The sequence below is a fragment of the Passer montanus genome, unplaced genomic scaffold (assembly GCF_014805655.1).
Source record: "Passer montanus isolate IOZ18808 unplaced genomic scaffold, ASM1480565v1 scaffold123, whole genome shotgun sequence".
In the NCBI taxonomy this organism is placed as follows: domain Eukaryota; kingdom Metazoa; phylum Chordata; class Aves; order Passeriformes; family Passeridae; genus Passer; species Passer montanus.
The window spans coordinates 194,502-211,554 of record NW_024359056.1 but is presented as its reverse complement, the minus strand read 5'-3'; positions in this window follow the sequence as shown (position 1 = coordinate 211,554).

Genomic DNA, 17,053 nt, shown 5'->3' with positions numbered 1-17,053 from the left:
GGCCATGCAGGTACTGCTTTATCTTTCCACAAAAAAACCCAAACAAATAAACAAAAAACCCAACCAAACAAAACAAACAAACAAACAAACAAAAAAAAACCAACCCCAAACAAACAAACAAACAAAAAAACAAACCAAAAAACATAGAAGAAACCTGCATATTTTCACCATGCACAAAGATCCCAGGCAAAACATGTGTACCTTCAGCTGTTCACTGTGGAGTTCAGTAGAGAGCACCAATCCCCAAAGTGTTTTGGAAATAAATATGTTGTGAGGTGTATAGAAGCCTTGGGAAGATGATTTTGGAGGTTGCTTAGGATTTCTCCTTTTCTTTCTCCGCTAGAAATGAAACAAAATTTGTCACTAAGGTGGAAGAAATCCTTTCCTCACAGATAGGCTCCTGCAGGAGCATTAGTTCTTTTTTTCAGTTTTACAATAAAGGAAAATTTTTTTTCCTCAGCTGTGAGGAGCAAATAGCGAAGTATGGCTGTTTGCAGTAGTTCCTCTTTTGGGATGACTTCCAAGGGTTTTACTGCTGTGCTGCCATGAGAGAGGAGCAGCCTAAGTTAAGGAGGGAACATAAAAGAAGGTCAGAAGCTTCAGGACTAAAATAGGAGGAGAGACTTGGCATCTGTCAAGGTCAGCACAGCAGCAGGAGACAGTCTGAGGAAAGCAGCATGTGGGGACAGCAGACACTGCTAGAGCTCTGTCAGCAATGGCTGTTCCATGAATTGGAGCAAATGGTGTTTGGAGGGTGCGTTTGGAGCAGGCTCAGCCTGACTGTGGGGACTGTCAGCCCCCGTGCCATGGGTTTGCACTTCCCATGGAGAGTACAAACAGCTGCAATGAAAGTGTGAATATCACACTGGAGGTAGCACAGAGAGCTCAGCAGAGCTTAGTTTTGGTGGCGAAGATATGTCCTCAGTCAGTGTAGATGAATAATTGTGGGGAGGCCCTGGCACAGGGTGCCCAGGGAAGCTGTGGCTGCCCCTGGATCCCTGGCAGTGTCCAAGGCCAGGTTGGATGGGGATTGGAGCAACCTGGGATAATGGAAGGTGTCCCTGCCCATGGCAGGGGGTGGAACTGGATGATCTTTAAGGTCTCTTCCCACCCAAACATGTCTGTGACTCCATGATAACTGCATTCTCCAGCGTGGTCCTGGCTGGAGACTTGAGACCAGCTTGGCAAGGGACAAGTGGCAGCAAGGCCAAGTGTTTGCCCACACAGCAGGGACAAAACGTGGCCAGCAGCCATGTTACCCCACCAGAGGGGCCCCTCATTGTGTCCAGGACATCATCAAAAAGGGGAGGTTTGTGATGCTGAGGAGGGTGGGGAAAGGACCCTGGCTGCTGTGATAAGTACGTAAGAATGATCAAAAGCTGGGCCCTTTTGGATAATTGATTAATTACTCTCATTTTATTAGGCAATGTATTAAGTAGGGTTCAGTGCACTAAAAACTCATTAACTGGGGCAATCAGGGACAAGCACAAGGAACACATGCAATTTGATTTTCACAAGGGTTGCGAAACGCCCTCACATACACACAAAACCCCTTTGAAGTCCCAAGGCATCCTATCCTGCAACCTGGAGGAGCAGCACAGCTAAACTGCTCCACCTAGGCCTGGCTGCCCTGCAGAAGGGCTGTCAGGACCCTGCCTTGGGAATTATTGGGACTTTGACATTGTGAGAGTCATAAACAAAAGATGCTTGTAAAGTTTGCTTTAAAGCTGTGGGCAGAGTTGGGAGTCCTTTCCACAGCCCCATGAATGAGCAGATGTTGTAGAGAGTCCAGAGGAGGCCCCAGGATGATCAGAAGGATGGAGCAGCTCTGCTAGAAGGAAAGGCTGGGAGAGTTGGGATTGTTCAGCCTGGAGAAAAGAAGCTTTGGGTTGACCTCATTGTGGCCTTCCAGTGACTGAAGGAACCTAAAAGAAAGATGGAGAGAGACTTTCCAAAGGCCTGGAGTGCCAGGACAAGGGGGAACGGCTTCAAACTGCCAGAGAGAAGGGTTGGGTGGGATATTGGGAAACAATTTCTCCCTGTGAGGGTAAGGAGGAGCAGGGATGGAATTCCCAGAGAAGCTGTGGTTGTCTCTGGATCCCTGAAAGTGTCCAAGGCCAGAGACTTGGAGCATCCTGGGATAGTGGAAGGTGTCCTTGCCCATGGTAGGGGGTGAAACTGGTTGATCTTTAATGTCCTTTCCAATCTGTTCTGTGACTCCATTATGTGAATGGACACAGTCCATAGCCCAGGCTTGGAATATAGTTCTGCCAAACTTAATTTGGGTGGGAGGTTCTGACAGGGTCTGGGCAATGGGTAATACCAGAGTCCAGTAACTCCCTAAGAAAGCCACCCTAATCCCCATCCTCCCAACTCATCTTCATGCCCAGCAGAGCACTGCCTGATGACCGAATGGGAGCTGGATCTCAAATCCTCTTGGCAAATCTTTGTCTGGATCATCCAGAATTGGGATTGGCAGCCTGTTGTCAACCTTGAATATTCTGTAGAGATTGGGACCATTCCTGCTGGAGCTGATGAGCAGGGTGGCTCAGTGGGCTCTTCTCCCATCAACATCCGTGCTCTGCAGTGGAGAACCATTGACTTAATGCAGTGCTGAAAGGTAATTTTGCTGTTCAGAGTGATGGATACAGCTCAGGAGCAAGGGTAGAAAATGGTGTATATTTATAGGCCTTTCATCAAGATATATGAACTATAGAATGAAATGTTTTCCCAGCAACAAAGCTGAGTGTGAGAACTGCTGACAGATTGGAGCAAGGCCTGTGGTGGGGCATGGAGAGGCAGCAAAGATGGATACAGCACTTATGATGAAGGCAAAATCTGCTGAAAAATTGGCTGGTTCCCCTTTTTCCTTTCAGTTAGGAATGACAAATGGTTTAATTTATATTACTTCCTACATTAAACAACAGCATGGCTGACTGCCTGAAGATCCATCTATGAATGGATTTTAATGTGCTTTATTTTGAGAGGTTCCCAGTGAATTTTGTGTTTGGTTCTAGTCTGTTAGGTCCCTGCAATGTGGCGTTTGCAAGAAGGAAGGATTACAGTGCAATTAAAATTCCTTGTTCTTTTTTCTTTCTCCTTACTGGAACTCCTGTGTGACGAGTGGATTGTTTCTGTTTGGAAGATCCAATTAAGATTCAACACTGAAAGCCTTAGAGGTGGCCTTTACAACTCAGTATAGGTGGAGCAGGAGTGCTGCAGGATATCTTATTTATTTCACATTCTTAAATAATTTTCACTTGATGAGAAATATCATAAGCAGTTTATGATATTTCAGTGCTGAAAATGTTGGCTGTACTTTCCAAAAATGGGATTAACCAAATATAACTTGCTCTCTACACAGAAGAATGCAGAGACCTTTCTCAGTAAATATTAACGTTTTAGTGAGCTCTGATTCAATTCTCCCAGACAGTGTTGAAAATTCTAATCAGGTGTTATTTTTAACTGTGGCTACAGAAAATAGCTAATTTCTAGGAACAGGAGGATAGTGTACAGAAACTGTGAGCTCTGCTTTTGTTGGATTTGGATTTGTCTTCTTCTTTGGATTTACCCACTGACACATTCAAGTTTTTCTCAATGTGTCTGTTTATCAAAAACAGCCTGTGATGAATCTCTGTGAGTAATTTTGGTCTGTGCTGTGTTGATGAGTGCTCAGCACCCTGAACCCACCTTGGTGTGAGTCTCTGTGCCAAACACCCCCCACCCCTTTCCAGAGACCTGCTTGTAACCCTAAAATCTGACAATCCTGAAAATCCTGCTGTTCTCCCTCTGTAAAATCAGCACAAGGGGATTTCTTTCCTCCCTTGCCTTCTTTGGACTGTGGAGGTTTGGGCTTTGGAGCAGGGGCAGCCAAGGGCTGTGGGCACAGGCAGCACCAGTGATGCCCGAGTTTTAGCTCTGTCTCACCACTAATGGACAGCAGAGTTGTGTCAGCTCCAGCTCCTGGGGAGGAGGACAAAGGCTGAGCCTTGAGTGCTCTGAAACCAATTTTGTGGCCGTGCGGATACAGCAGTGCATCCTCTGATGCTGGTTTTGTTGTTTCTGATGGGGATTTGTACAAGACATCACAAATTATGCACATCCAAGGGGATTTCCCTCAGATTTTTTATTTATTTAATTGATTTATGTAAGTCCAGCTGTCTGAGAGCAGAAATTCCTCAGTAACACAGAAAACAGAACCAATCCAAGGCGAAGGCCGATTTCAGGAGAAGCTTGGCAATGGGTAACCAAGGCAACGTGGCCTGTTTGGAAATCAGCGCTTGCAGCAGCCCCCCATTTTGTGTGCAGAATGGTCAGCTTTAAAAATTAGGGAAGACAAGGTGAGACATCTGAGGCAGACAAAATCATCAGGCAGGGTGTCAGTGGTGCTGTGTGGAAGCTGGACAAGGTGGGGATAGATGGTCATTGCTGGTGGGGTCATTGCTTCACAAATGATGAAAGAATCTGGTTCTGCTAATCTGGAAATGAAAATAGAGATTGCAAGATTTTTGGCTAAAGTGGTCCCAGTCTGCTCCGTTTTTACACTGTGAATCTTTGGCAGAACTCAGAGAGCAACTGTTTATTAATAGAGGGGGGAAATGTAGCCCAAAGCCTTCCCTGAATGGGAAAATTCCTCTGTGTCTGATTTGAATCGCTCAATTGGACATGGGGACAAACGGGAGGGAGACACAAGGAGTGTTTTAAGCCATTTTTGTGTTCCCGTCATCTGTTAAAAGCCCCAGGGGTAAACAGGTATTGTGGCTGCTTTAATTTAAATTCACACTGTGATATTCTTTGGCTGATCATGTCTTTCTTTTCACTGAATATCCCTTCAGCATCTCTCCTGGTCAATACAGAAGTTGTGATTTTAGGCTTTTAGGGAATGATCTGTGGAGTAGGGAGATTATCTTGTATGGATGTATCTGAACCAGACCTTAGCTTTGGTGTTTCTTACAATTGCAGGGGGCTGCTCTGTGTCCCAGCCAGTCCTTCTGGATCAGCATTCCTAGGGCTTTCCCATGTTTATGTGGGGACAATCAGATCTGCTGGGAGATGGGCTCAGTTTTGTGCCAGCCCATATGGAAACTGTGACCCCTGGAGCTGACCCAATAGCTCTGAATTCATTTCACACGAGCCCCATCCAGGTGCTGCTGAAGTTGTGTCAAACACAGACCCAGGGGCTGTGTCAGAGACCGAGTACAGCTCTGCAGGAACCTCATGGCCAGGTTTGGAGCTGGTCCTAGACACCTGAGAATCCCTTGTTACACCTTTGTCACACTGCTGGCCAGTGAGATAACATGCCACCAGCAGCACAGCTTTAACCTGCTGGAAGTGGATAAATCCACAACGGATAAACTGCCTGGAAAAAGGCATTAGGGGAGGGGTCTGTACCCATGGATGGTTTTATTGCCCAGTGCTTTTTGTCATATAAAGTGAACCCAATCTTTTTGTTGTGCAGGAATGGGTGACTTTTTGGCTGCTTTAGCACCTGGATAGTGAGGGGGTGGATAGTTGTGCTTTGTCTTTAGCTGGGCCTCGTTTCAGCGAGCTTTAAGTTAGAACTCAGTGATCTACAGTGAGAATTGCATGGAGAGGAGGGTTTGTAGGTGCAGTGGAGCTGATGGGAGTTCGCAGCCCTGCAGGACGGGCACACAGAGCCACGATGTCTGCAGGAGCTCTCTAGCCTCTGAAGAGCTGCATTCTGCTGCCATTGCTATAGTAACTTTCTGCCTCCTGATTTTGTTATGAATGGCAGTGGGAAAGCCTCCGTGCGGGCTCCAGCTGATGCCCTACTGTTCCAAACATCCTCACAGCTCGCTTTCCTTTTTAACCCCTGAGTGCACAGCACTTTTTAGCCCGAGGTTCCTTTGTGAGCTTGTGCTTTCTTTGTCTCTGCACGCTCCACAATGAACCGTATGTCCACAACACACAAAGAGGGGAAATTTGGGAGCTTTGTACAGTCGGATCTTTGCAGGAGGGAATGCTGGTGGGCATTCTGGGGAGGTAGCAGCTTACAGTGGTGTTTTTTTTAGGCTGAACTAGAGCCGGTAGGTTCAGCAGCTGCCAGTGCTCTGAAGACTGACTTTGTGCTCCTTTATCACTGTGCAGACGTCCCCTCTCCAGACACAATGCAGCTCTCTTCCCTCTGCCAGCACTGCTCTCCCTGTGGGAGCTGCTGCTGCCATGGAAAACATCAGAGATCAGGGATGGTCTGCCCTGTAGCCGGTGGGAGCAGAGGGTCGATGTTCTCCGTGCCATTTAACAGACGTGTCCCGCTGAAAGGACGAGGCTTGTTCAAGTTAAAGGAGGAGAGACTCCTCCAGAACTGGGGAAGGAGCTCAGACATTGGCTCTTGCTGTCACATTAATGATCTTTGTTTAGGACAGAACTCAAATAACCTTGAAAATGACCCAGTGCTAAATGGGGCCACACACACAGGGACTCCCACAAGAACAGTGATGGGAGAGAAAGTCACAGGTGAGAGAGACTGATTCACCTCCAAGGAGGGGACAGGTTTCCAGTGACCACATTCCTTGTGTTCTTGTAAGGAATCAAACCCAGCTTCCCAACTTAATTATTCCTAGAGATAGTGGTGACTATTTCCTCTCAGCACCCTGCAATTTATCCTCAGTCAGAGCATCTTTTCTATCAGACCTGATCATTTATTCCCCCCAGGTACTGGTGAGACATTCTTCAGTATTTGCCTTAACTTAGTTTCTGCTGCTATTTGTTAAAGTTAGAGAGTGGAAATATATTTTGGGCTCAGGGAATGTGCCCTGCCTTGAGTTGAACGAGAGAGATATACTGAAAAATGGTTTGCTTTAAAATCCTGCTCCAGCAAATTGACTGGACTTCCATGGATTTTCTGATGTTGATGATATTTCAGGTAATTCTGTTGGTGCTGAGTTGTGTACATGTCTTTATTAGTAAATTACTGCTTGCCTTAGCACTAATATTTCTTAAATCTGATTTTTTGAGATGCTGATTAATTAGTGCCTAATGCAGTAGACATCTTAAGTAATTAATTTTGTTATTATGTCTTTTTGTCTTTAATCCCCACACCTAATTTTCTAACACTAGATAATTAATGAATTAAAAGATCAATGTAACAATTTACTCAAGTTATCAAAATATTTACAAAATATTTATTCAAATTATTTTTGCATGTAATTAAGTGATTCTAAAACTGCAGTTCTTAATTTTGAAGTAAGAACTTTCTCTGCAAACATTTTCTTTGATCCTACAAAAGTACAATTCAACCTGTTTGGCCTCCAGAGGAGATGTTCCCTATCAGATGGAAACCTGAAACTTTACATTTTGATTCACTCAATTTTATTTAACAAATTGTTTAGAGTTGACCTCAGATCTTTAAAACAAAATCCCAGCAAACCAGGTCAGGAAAGGCTGTTCACCCCAAAATGCAGCAGAAATTCTGCACCTCCTGGTACTGGTCGCCTCCAAGAGTTAGTGATATCCTTTGTTTTCATTTCAACAGGAGTTTTGGATTATTTTAAACAAATATTTCCATGTACAAAGCACATATTGAAGGGAATGCAACTTGTACTCTTTTTGAAACACTGGTACCAAGTTTATGGGATGCTAAAGCAGCATCCTGTATGCTCCCATCCTCTCTGTGGCCCATTCCAAGTACTCCAGCTTGGCAGCAGTGGAATCACAAGGATGTCTGGTTTGTCAGGAGTGCCATCTGCAAGGTTATGAAGAGGAAAAGCAGAGCCCAGGCAGGAGTTAACTCTCTGGGTGATCTGGGAGGCAAACAGATTTATGAAATAAAAGCTTGTAATGCAGTTTAATAAGATTAAATTTATTTAATAAGTGCAACATGAGGACATTGGTTCATTGCAGCAGCAGCAGCAACGCCCCAGACTTTGTGCAGAGCAGCACAAAGAGATCTGAGGCTTCAGGGCTGTTAGTCTGTTTAGTCCCTTTTCTTACCACTGATGCTGTTTGTGCCTGGAAATAGGGGCTGGAAACTGTGAGGGCAGAGCAGTGGTGGAGGAGGATCCCCAAACAGGGCTGGCTTCACACAACAGGAGCCTGGCCCAGTGTCTTGCTCTGTCCCAGGCTGTTGCTGTGGTTGGAGGTGAATTTGAATTTCTATGCCTCATTTCCCATGTGTACAGTGAGGCCAATAATGCTGCCTTTGTCTGTGGGACTGTTTAAAATGTAATGAGATGAGATTTTCAGAAATGACAAATGGTTTTCGGGGCTGTGTGTGAGTGCTGGGATGAAGGCTTTTCAGAGGGGCCTGGGCTCTCCTGCTGGGCAGCGTGGCCTGATTGGGTTTTCAAGCTGTGTCAGCAAAATGAAGAACCTGAGCAGTGCAGAGACAGCCCAGGGCACATCACTGCTTGAAACTGAAGCTTGAAGCTTCTCCTTAGCTTCATATTAAAATTCAGCAACACTAAGGTGCCTTTCGAGTTAGCACTGGCTCTCCCAGACAACATATGGGGAGAGGAGAGAAATCTTTGTGAAAACAAGAGAGAAACGGGAAGTTTTCCTTTTATGGGATTTCATAACTTGGTTTGATTTTTGCTTTGATATTTACAACACGAAATTTTCAGCATGAAGTTTTTGTCTAAGTGTTCCTGATATTGTGCCAAATCCCATTTCCCTGGGAACACTGATCAACAAGAAAATCTTTGATTGAGAACTTTGGAAAGGGCCGCTGCTTCTGTGTATGTTTATAATATTATACATCTCATGACCTGCTGCAATAATAATGTGAAGGATATATGAAGCTTTAGTTCTTTCTGTTTCACTTGAAAGTGTTGCACTGCTTGAAAATCTGTTTTGTGCAGTTATTTCCCATTTTTTCCAGTTGGGATTGGTACCAATCTGGCACTATGGCCCAGTTTAGCCACAGCCATTGGATTTCCAGTGCAGCAGTTCTTTCTTTTCTATTACTGCCTCTGGTTGGCATTTTTATTGCAGAATAAAGCAGAACAGTCTGTTTACTTCTATCAATGGACTCAAGACATTTTTCCTCTCCTTCCCCTGGGTTCACCAGGTCAGTGATTGTGTGCATGTAAACCAGCAGGGCACTCAGAGCTGTTTTCAGAGCCTACCTGTACAGACAGGTGCCCTGTGTTTAAAATAGGCTCTAAAGCCATCCCCAAACATGAAGTGAAGCTGCTTAATGCAGCTTAATGGTAAGATGCTCTTTCACTATGAGCTGGTAGAGATTCCAGCCAGTGAAGCTGATAAACAGAACCATCAGCGCAAGCAACACCTTCTGAACTCACGGCATTTTCATCCAGCATCCCTTCCTCCCCTGGGGCCTGATGAGCCCTCCCCCTCTTTTCTTTCAACTTGTGGAGCTTAGATATCCACAGTGAATTTCTTACAAGGGAGAGGGGAAGGATTTCTGTGCTGGTGGGCTGTGCCTGTGTGAATGTGTGGTGAACATTCTCAGCTCTGAACCAAGTGTGGATTCTGTTGCTGCCTCTGGGTGCTCAAAACTGGCTCCAGTGCTCAAGGAAGCCTTCCCTGAGCCATGCATCCTGTGATATTAGTATCACATGGCAGGTGATGCCCAGGACATCATTATGTTATATTTAAGCATTTTTATTCCAATAAAAAGCAAGGCGCTTTCACTGAATGGGAAGTGCTGCTCTAGAATTGCTAGGGAAGAGCAGGGACAGGAGAGGGCAATTCTAGAGCAGCTGAAGGGGTGAAGGTGAGCTTCACCCCTTCCTGCAGCTGCAGTATGTTAATCCAAGAAGAAATTGTTTCTCATGAGCCTGGGCTCCTTCTCCTGTTGAATTTACATCTGATTTTTATCTTTAGTGCTGTTGTACCCAGGGAGCTGCCAGCACTCAAAGTCAAGCAGGTGAATCACTCACAGGCCAAGCTGTGCCTTATGACTCTTGCTATTATTTTTGACATCATTATTTATTAATGTAGCACTTGGAAGGTGTGTGAAGTCGCATGGATCACAGCTCTGGCATGTCTGCAATGGGAAGACCTTATCTGGAGAGGTGAGGAGCAGTCAGGAGATCCCAGTTACAGGACATAAACTGATATTCACTCACTCCTCTTTGCTTTTTTGTCAGAGCTCCCTGCCTTGGAAGGCCAGATTTTAAGCCATGTTCCAACAGTAAAGGTTGCCATTATTTGAGACAATGCTGGAAAAACTTCAGGTAATTTCCAGTCCCCAAATCAATGGCTATTTCCTGCCCAGTACCAGCTCCACATGAATGTCAGTGATGGTGAGCCAGAAGCTGTAATATTCTGAGAGAGGAGTTCAGAGGAAATGTTAATATTTAATGCTGCCTTTTTGTGGTTAGATGGGTGAGTTCTCTTAATGACACTGTCTGGAAGGAGCATATCTCAGTCATCAGCTGTAATTCAGCTGTGGTGGGGCTTCCAAATGTCACGGGATACTTATGGATCTCAAGGAAATCAACAATTTTGGAAATTCTGTCTTAAATACTGAACACTTCTGAGAGATTCCTCTTGCTTCTGTCCATGATCATCCTGGGAATAGCTGAGAACAATCTGATTTTAGGGTGGGCTGGTGCCTTTCACATGATGGATTAGTGAGGAGAGATTTTGATAGCAAGGCTCTCTACTTCCTCTGGAAGTCGCTGAGAATTGTGGGCCTCATTTCCATTTGGGCCTTTGGAAAATCTTCTGGTACTTGACTCAATGTTTGTACTATTGCATGGACCAAAACTGTTTGCATGGACTAAAACCCACTGGCAACAAAATCTGAGTGGCAGAAATTTGCTAGGGCTACTTTATGTTAGCTGAGGTCACTGAGGAAAAAAACATAAAGGAAAAGTGAGTCATAGGATAAACAGAAATAAAATGGACCACGGGAAAAAAAAAGATCTTTGTCTCAGCATTTGAATGGACTGTATTCATTTATCAAAAGACTTTCTGCTGGTCTTTAATGTTCCTGAAATAATGTGTCTCGTCTTTGAGTGCTCACTGCCAAGAAAAGCTGTCAGCCACTCCAGCAATTATCATATCCCAAAGGGAAGTTGGTTAATGATTTCTCTGTGGACAACTTGGTCTTTCATATTTTGTGCTCTGCCAGAACAAGTTCCAATCCAATGAAGCGTTTTAGGATTTGGTTGGATTTTTAGTACTTCAGGAATATTCTGGAAATGGCAGTTATTCAGTGCCACCTCTTGACCATGAGCCTGTGCCTTAGGAAATTCAAATGCCAGGGTGGGATGTGGGGAGTGGCAATGGGTGAGGCAACACGCAGAAAGAGGGAAGGTGGCTTTCCCAGCTTCTGCCAGGCAGGGGAATCATTATTGCAATGGCACATGCCACAGGTTGATGCTTTTAAGCGCTGCGTAATTTTGTAAGCTCTGAGCATCCCTAAAATGTTGTTGATTTTTATTCAAGCTTTGTTGAGCTTCTCTTTGAGAGTGGTTTGGGTTGGAAGAGACCTTACAGATCATCCCCTACAGAGATCCAGGCTGCAGCTCTCTAAGCCATCCCTTAAATTGCCACAGTGGCTTGTGCCAGGCTTTCTTTGCACATTTTCACCGGAGCATCGACTCAGTGGAGTTCTGCTTCTGCAAATACCCAAATTTCACTGGGATCCTGTCTTGCATGACAAATCTGGCACCCACTGGAAATATTAATAATTCATTATTTGCAATAGAAAAAGCCCCAGATTTGGAAGTAGTTGCTGTCATGTAGTTTAATAATGGCAATTTAATGATGGAATATAGTGCTGTAATTTTTGTCTGGGTTCTTAATTGTTAAAGAATTAAAAAAATTCTGGATTTGCAGCAATTATCTCACCTAAGGATGGAAGACAAATAAAGCAACATAGAGTTTATATTGCCTTGTTTCTAATTCAAATCAAGTTTGATTGTTCAGCCTTGGAAGTAACTGTGAGAATGAAATGGAATAAAGCACCATTAGACATTTCATTCATGAGGAGTGGAATCAGAATCCCAGAACAGTTTAGGTGGGAAGGGACATTAAATTCCACCCAATCCCACCCCCTGCCATGGGCAGGGACACCTTCCTCTATCCCAGGTTGCTCCAGGCCCTGTCCAGCCAGGCCTTGGACACTTCCAGGGATCCAGGGCCATCCACAGCTCCACAGGAATTCTGTTCAATCCCTCACCACTCTCACAGAAAATAATTTTTTCCTAATATCCAATCTAAAACTGATGTCTTTCAGTTTAAAGCCATTCCCCCTAGTCCTGTCACTCCAGGCTCTTGTAAAGGCAGGGATTTCTTGGCCAGATGGAACAGGAGATCAGAAATCACTGATCACCATTGGTGTGACACAGGAATCAGTCCTGTGCTCCTGAGTTTTTCCAGTCAGATTCCAGGGCCCTGTGCACACACATCTCAGTATGAGAGTAAAGAGACAATTTTCTCCTCGTTTGACAAGGAGCCAGCCCACTGCCTATCTTTGTGCTCACATTTCCTTTCTCTCAGTGTAAAGTTATTTTTGCAAAAGAAAATTGTGCAATACAGGCTTTTCACACCGTCCTTCTCCTTGTCTCTGCCAAGGCAAATCCCAGACAGGGATTGTCTCCTTTCATGGGGTGCTGAGTGCTGAAGGCAGGGAGTACTTCTGGCACTCAGGACTTTTGTGCAGGAGCATAAAAGGATCCTAAATTAGGCCAATTCTGCCACTCTCCTCTGCAGTTTCAGGTAAGCACTTTATTCATCTCTTTTCTGGGGTGGAAGTGACTTCCTGATGGAAGTCACTTCCTCCAAGGTGTCCAGTTTTAGGATGTTAAGAAAATCTGAAGATGTGTTTCTATTTAGTTTCCCTCTTTTGTTCCTTTTATCAATTAATATATCCACATACCATATTATAAATTTAACCCATTTTCACATGTTGCTAAATGGTTTCTCTGCAAATAAGCATTCAGCTTATTCTGCTCTGTAGACCCCTATAACTGGTATAGCAAGAACTAATTATTGCTCATTACAGGAACAGAATAAAAAGCTGCTGCATTGAGACTGAAGCTGTCAGTGTGATTCCAACTGCCCTGATTAGTTTCTACAGTTGTGTTTAGGTTTCTCCAGTGTTTCCCCACCTTTGTAGGGCCAAGTATGAGCAGTTTTCTGAGGAATTTTCATATTGACACCGGGTTTATGAAATTCAAATGAGGGTCAGTGTCATTCTCAAAGTTATTTATGTGGTTCTCAGTGAAAATACAAACCCTATGAGATTATTAAACACATGGATTATCAGCTACCAGTATTTTTTCAGTAAAATGTTATTTCCATGTTTAGAGTGTGGGCATATCCAGTTGCTGGTTTAATATGTTACTACTCAGAAATTGTTCTGTGTTATGTAGCTATGAACTCAAATTGAAATAAAAATTCCATCGTCCCATATTCTCTTTATGATAACAAAGTTGATGGAAATCTGATAATATCTGACTGGGAATTCTGGAATCTTAAACAAGGTTTGTGTGTCAGGCATTACAGAGGTTTAAAGGGACTCATGTAGGCAATAATTTCTATGTCTGGTCCCAAACCCAGAGTGATTTTGGGGGTCTGAGTTCTCACTGCACTGGCTAGTGCATCTTTACTCATGCTAAGGCTTTTCCTGGAGGAAGAAATATTTGAGGAATAAAGCTGTGGAATGATGTTGACACATTTAAGTGTTTCAGTTCAAGTGTAACAGAATAAATAGAATTTGCTACAGTTGGGAGTTTTGCAAGATCTGATACTTGGGTTTCATAGGTGGAAATAAAAACTTTTTTATGGAATTGTGTCCAGCTGGGACTTTTGCCTCAGCAGCATTTACAGAAAGCATCAATCTGAGGCCATGGGAAACAGGATACTGAGGGGGGACCCCTAGCCAGGTCACAGTGAGAAGAGTGGGGTCATGGGAGCCAGTATGCTGATAGAACTATCCTGTATTTGGTCAGGCTTCTGGTTCTTGTTCTCACTTGGTTCTGGTAAATATAAGGTAGGGTTCTGAGTTGCTCTCAAAGATCCCATGCCCCCAGGTCTTTGGTCTTGCCCCTCAGATGATGCAGTTTCTGCATTTTTTATTTTGCCATTAAAGATCTTTATTTTGGGGCACATTCATCATACCCATTCCTCTATTTCATGCCATGCTCTCCCTGGCCAAACCAGATTATGGTTTATCACAATAAGCCAGACTGTGATACTTTTTAAAATTGCCTCCTTTTTTTTAGGTGTCCATGAAAGGACCATAAAACCAGAATTAGTAGACAGATACTGTGAAATACCCAAAAAGGAGAATAAAGCCAAAGGAGGATGTCTTTTAGCAGTTCAGTCATTTTTTGGAATGCCTGAGTTTCCTCTGGGTGATTGAAATCATCTTTGGTTTGATACAAGAGACCAGCCAGAGTCTCAGCAGACAGCAGACACAGGTGAGGTCTTTGACAGAGTTGTCATAAACCCAACTGGAAATACAAACCCCAAATAACTGAAATACTGCTGAGTGTGTCCTCAAGTGCCTGTGGAAAAGGAAGATGGATATTCAGTGTAAGGTTATCTGTATGCTGTGGGGTTATTGTAAAAGAGTCAGGTCTGTACAGCAGGAAAACTCAGCCTTTGGGAGTGACCTTTACCAGCTCTGAGACATTTGGAGGTTTAGTCCTCTCTGCAGGATTTCACTCCCTGCACAGCCTCTGGCTTTCCTGACAGATCCTTCCCACCCCTCCACAGAGCCTGTGCCTGTGGCCATCTGAGCATCTTCCAGGGCTGTGCCAAGGGATGAATGAGCTGGATTCCAGGCTGTCCCTGAAAGCCACTGCCTTCATCTCAGCAAACTGCAGAACGTGTCAACACAATCACTCCAAAGCTTCCGTCTTGCTGGAGCCTCCACCAACACTCGCCATAGCTCCAGTGCTGCCTGATCAGCAGTGCTGTGGCAATTAATATTTATAAACCTTAAATAAAACAGCACTTGTGTGTACCTGAGAGACCATCTGTTGGGCTCCAGTCCCCAACCAAGCACCTGAGATCAGCATGGCTGTAACCCTCCTGGGTGCTCGGGGATGATCTCAGGAAGGGAGGGAGGTGGGGCTGTTTCCCTGGAGAGCCCCTGTCTTTGGATTCCTCCCTCCTTCATTAGTTAGCAGAGCACATCATCATCATCCTTCAGGGCCAAGCTCCAGGCTTATTTTTTTTTCCATTTAGTCTGGAGTCTTTTATCACTGCACTGTGCATTTATTACTGGGCTTTGCTCAGCTGCGACCTTGGCTTTGGTAGTTTTCCACCTTTTGGATACAAATGCCTTGATTTAGGTGTGGTTTGCAGGGAGAGATGGCTCTGGGATTATTATTTTTTAAATACACCTTGATTTATTTCTTCTAGTGTTTTTTGGTTTGGTTTGTTTTTTATTTTTTTTTTTTAATCTTGCAGAGGTGCTTGGTAGCCGTTTGGACACAGATGCCTCTCAATTAACAGTTAATGCATGCATGTGCAAAGATGCCTATCAATGAATAATGCATGGGAATGAGTAGCCTGACCATTGGCTTTGGCCTGCACAAATATTGCATATGGATTATCCAGAGGGTCCCAAATCACACATGAAAAACGTATTATCAGGTGGAGACGGTCACGTTCAACCTATTGTGTGCTGCACTTCTTACCTTTGTGACCAGACTGGCTCTGCTCCCACGTCCCCAGGGTCTCCCAGGCTCACAGGTTCTCGTGGACTCTGCCCGAACCAGCCCCCCGGGAATGACCCCAGCCCTCCCTCCACCTCGCCGGCCCTGGAGCGGCTCGTTTAGGTACAAACCCCGGGGAATGAGTCCCAGATGATGCCCGACAAGCGTGGCAGGCGCTGGGTTGGAGCCCAGCCGGGCAGTGAGAGTCCGGCGGGCTCTGACCCGCACCGCGCCGGGCGCGGGTGGTGCTGAAGGGACAGCGCCGGGGGCCGAGCCGGAACCAGCCGGGCCCCTGCCTCTGCCTGGACCTCATCCCCTCTCCCTTGTCCCCATCTTCCCTCTTCCCCATCTCCTCTGCGCTGCATCTCTCCTCGCCCTCTATCTCCGCTCTGCTCCCTACCCTCGCTCTGCCCTCACCTGCTCTCCAGCCCCCATTTCCCCTTTGTCCCCCATCTCCTCTCTGCCCTCACCTCTCCTCGCCCCCATCTCCCCTTTGCCCATCTCCACCCTGCCCCCATCTTCTCTCTACCTCATCTCTCCTTCCCTCCCCATCGTTCCTCTGCCCCCATCTCCCCTTTGCCTTCCTGCCCTTTGCCCCCATGTCCCCTTTGTCCCCATCTCCCCCACCTCCCCTCGCCCCCGTGGCAGGGTCACTGTCACCACGGGGTTGCTCTGTCTCCTTCTCTCGAAACCTGCCTTTGGCTGCCTCCCCTGGTCTCCCGCAGGGAGGAACCAGGGTCTCCTGGCTCTGCAGAGGCTTAACTGACTGGCAAGGTCAGTAATTTTGGCTCCTGGAGGTAAGTCCCTGTTGCCAGCTCGTTTTCCTCTGTTCCCCGGTTCCCATATTCCTCTCCCATATGTGTCTCTTTTTCACCCTCTCTTCAGTGCCACCCATCAGCCCTTTCCTCCCTGAGGAGGCTCCGCACCAGCGACGCTCGAAACCCCAAGCAGCTGAGTCAGCGTTCTGCTCCTGAGCCCCACTGACCCAGCTGCGATCGCAGCTGCTCCCGCCCTCCGGCTCCGCGGCGCTGGGAAAAGTGAGGAACAATGGGATTCCCGGAGCACTCCACCATTGCTGGGCTGGGGAGGCAGGGAACAGGCTGGTGGGAGGAAGGGAGGGACAGAGGCAGAGCCCCTTTTTGCCCTGCCTGTGCGAGGGGAGCAGGAGGGGAGGAGGTACCCGGTCCCCATCAGCCTCCCGGAACAGCGAGATCTGCACGCCGGGGAAGGGGAGGGGGAGAGGGTGGGTGTGAAGGGGGCTGTTGCTCCAACCTGATCGAGTCCATTTGCCAGTTCACCATTCGCATCACTTCCGGAGCAGTCCTCAGTTTCTGCTGCAGAGTGAGCTTTTTTTTTTTTTTTTTTTTTTTTTCCCTTCTCTCTCTCCCTCCTTTTCCCTCCCTCCTCATCTGGATGCTGGGAACTTGAAGCCTCCTCCCTTTATTGCA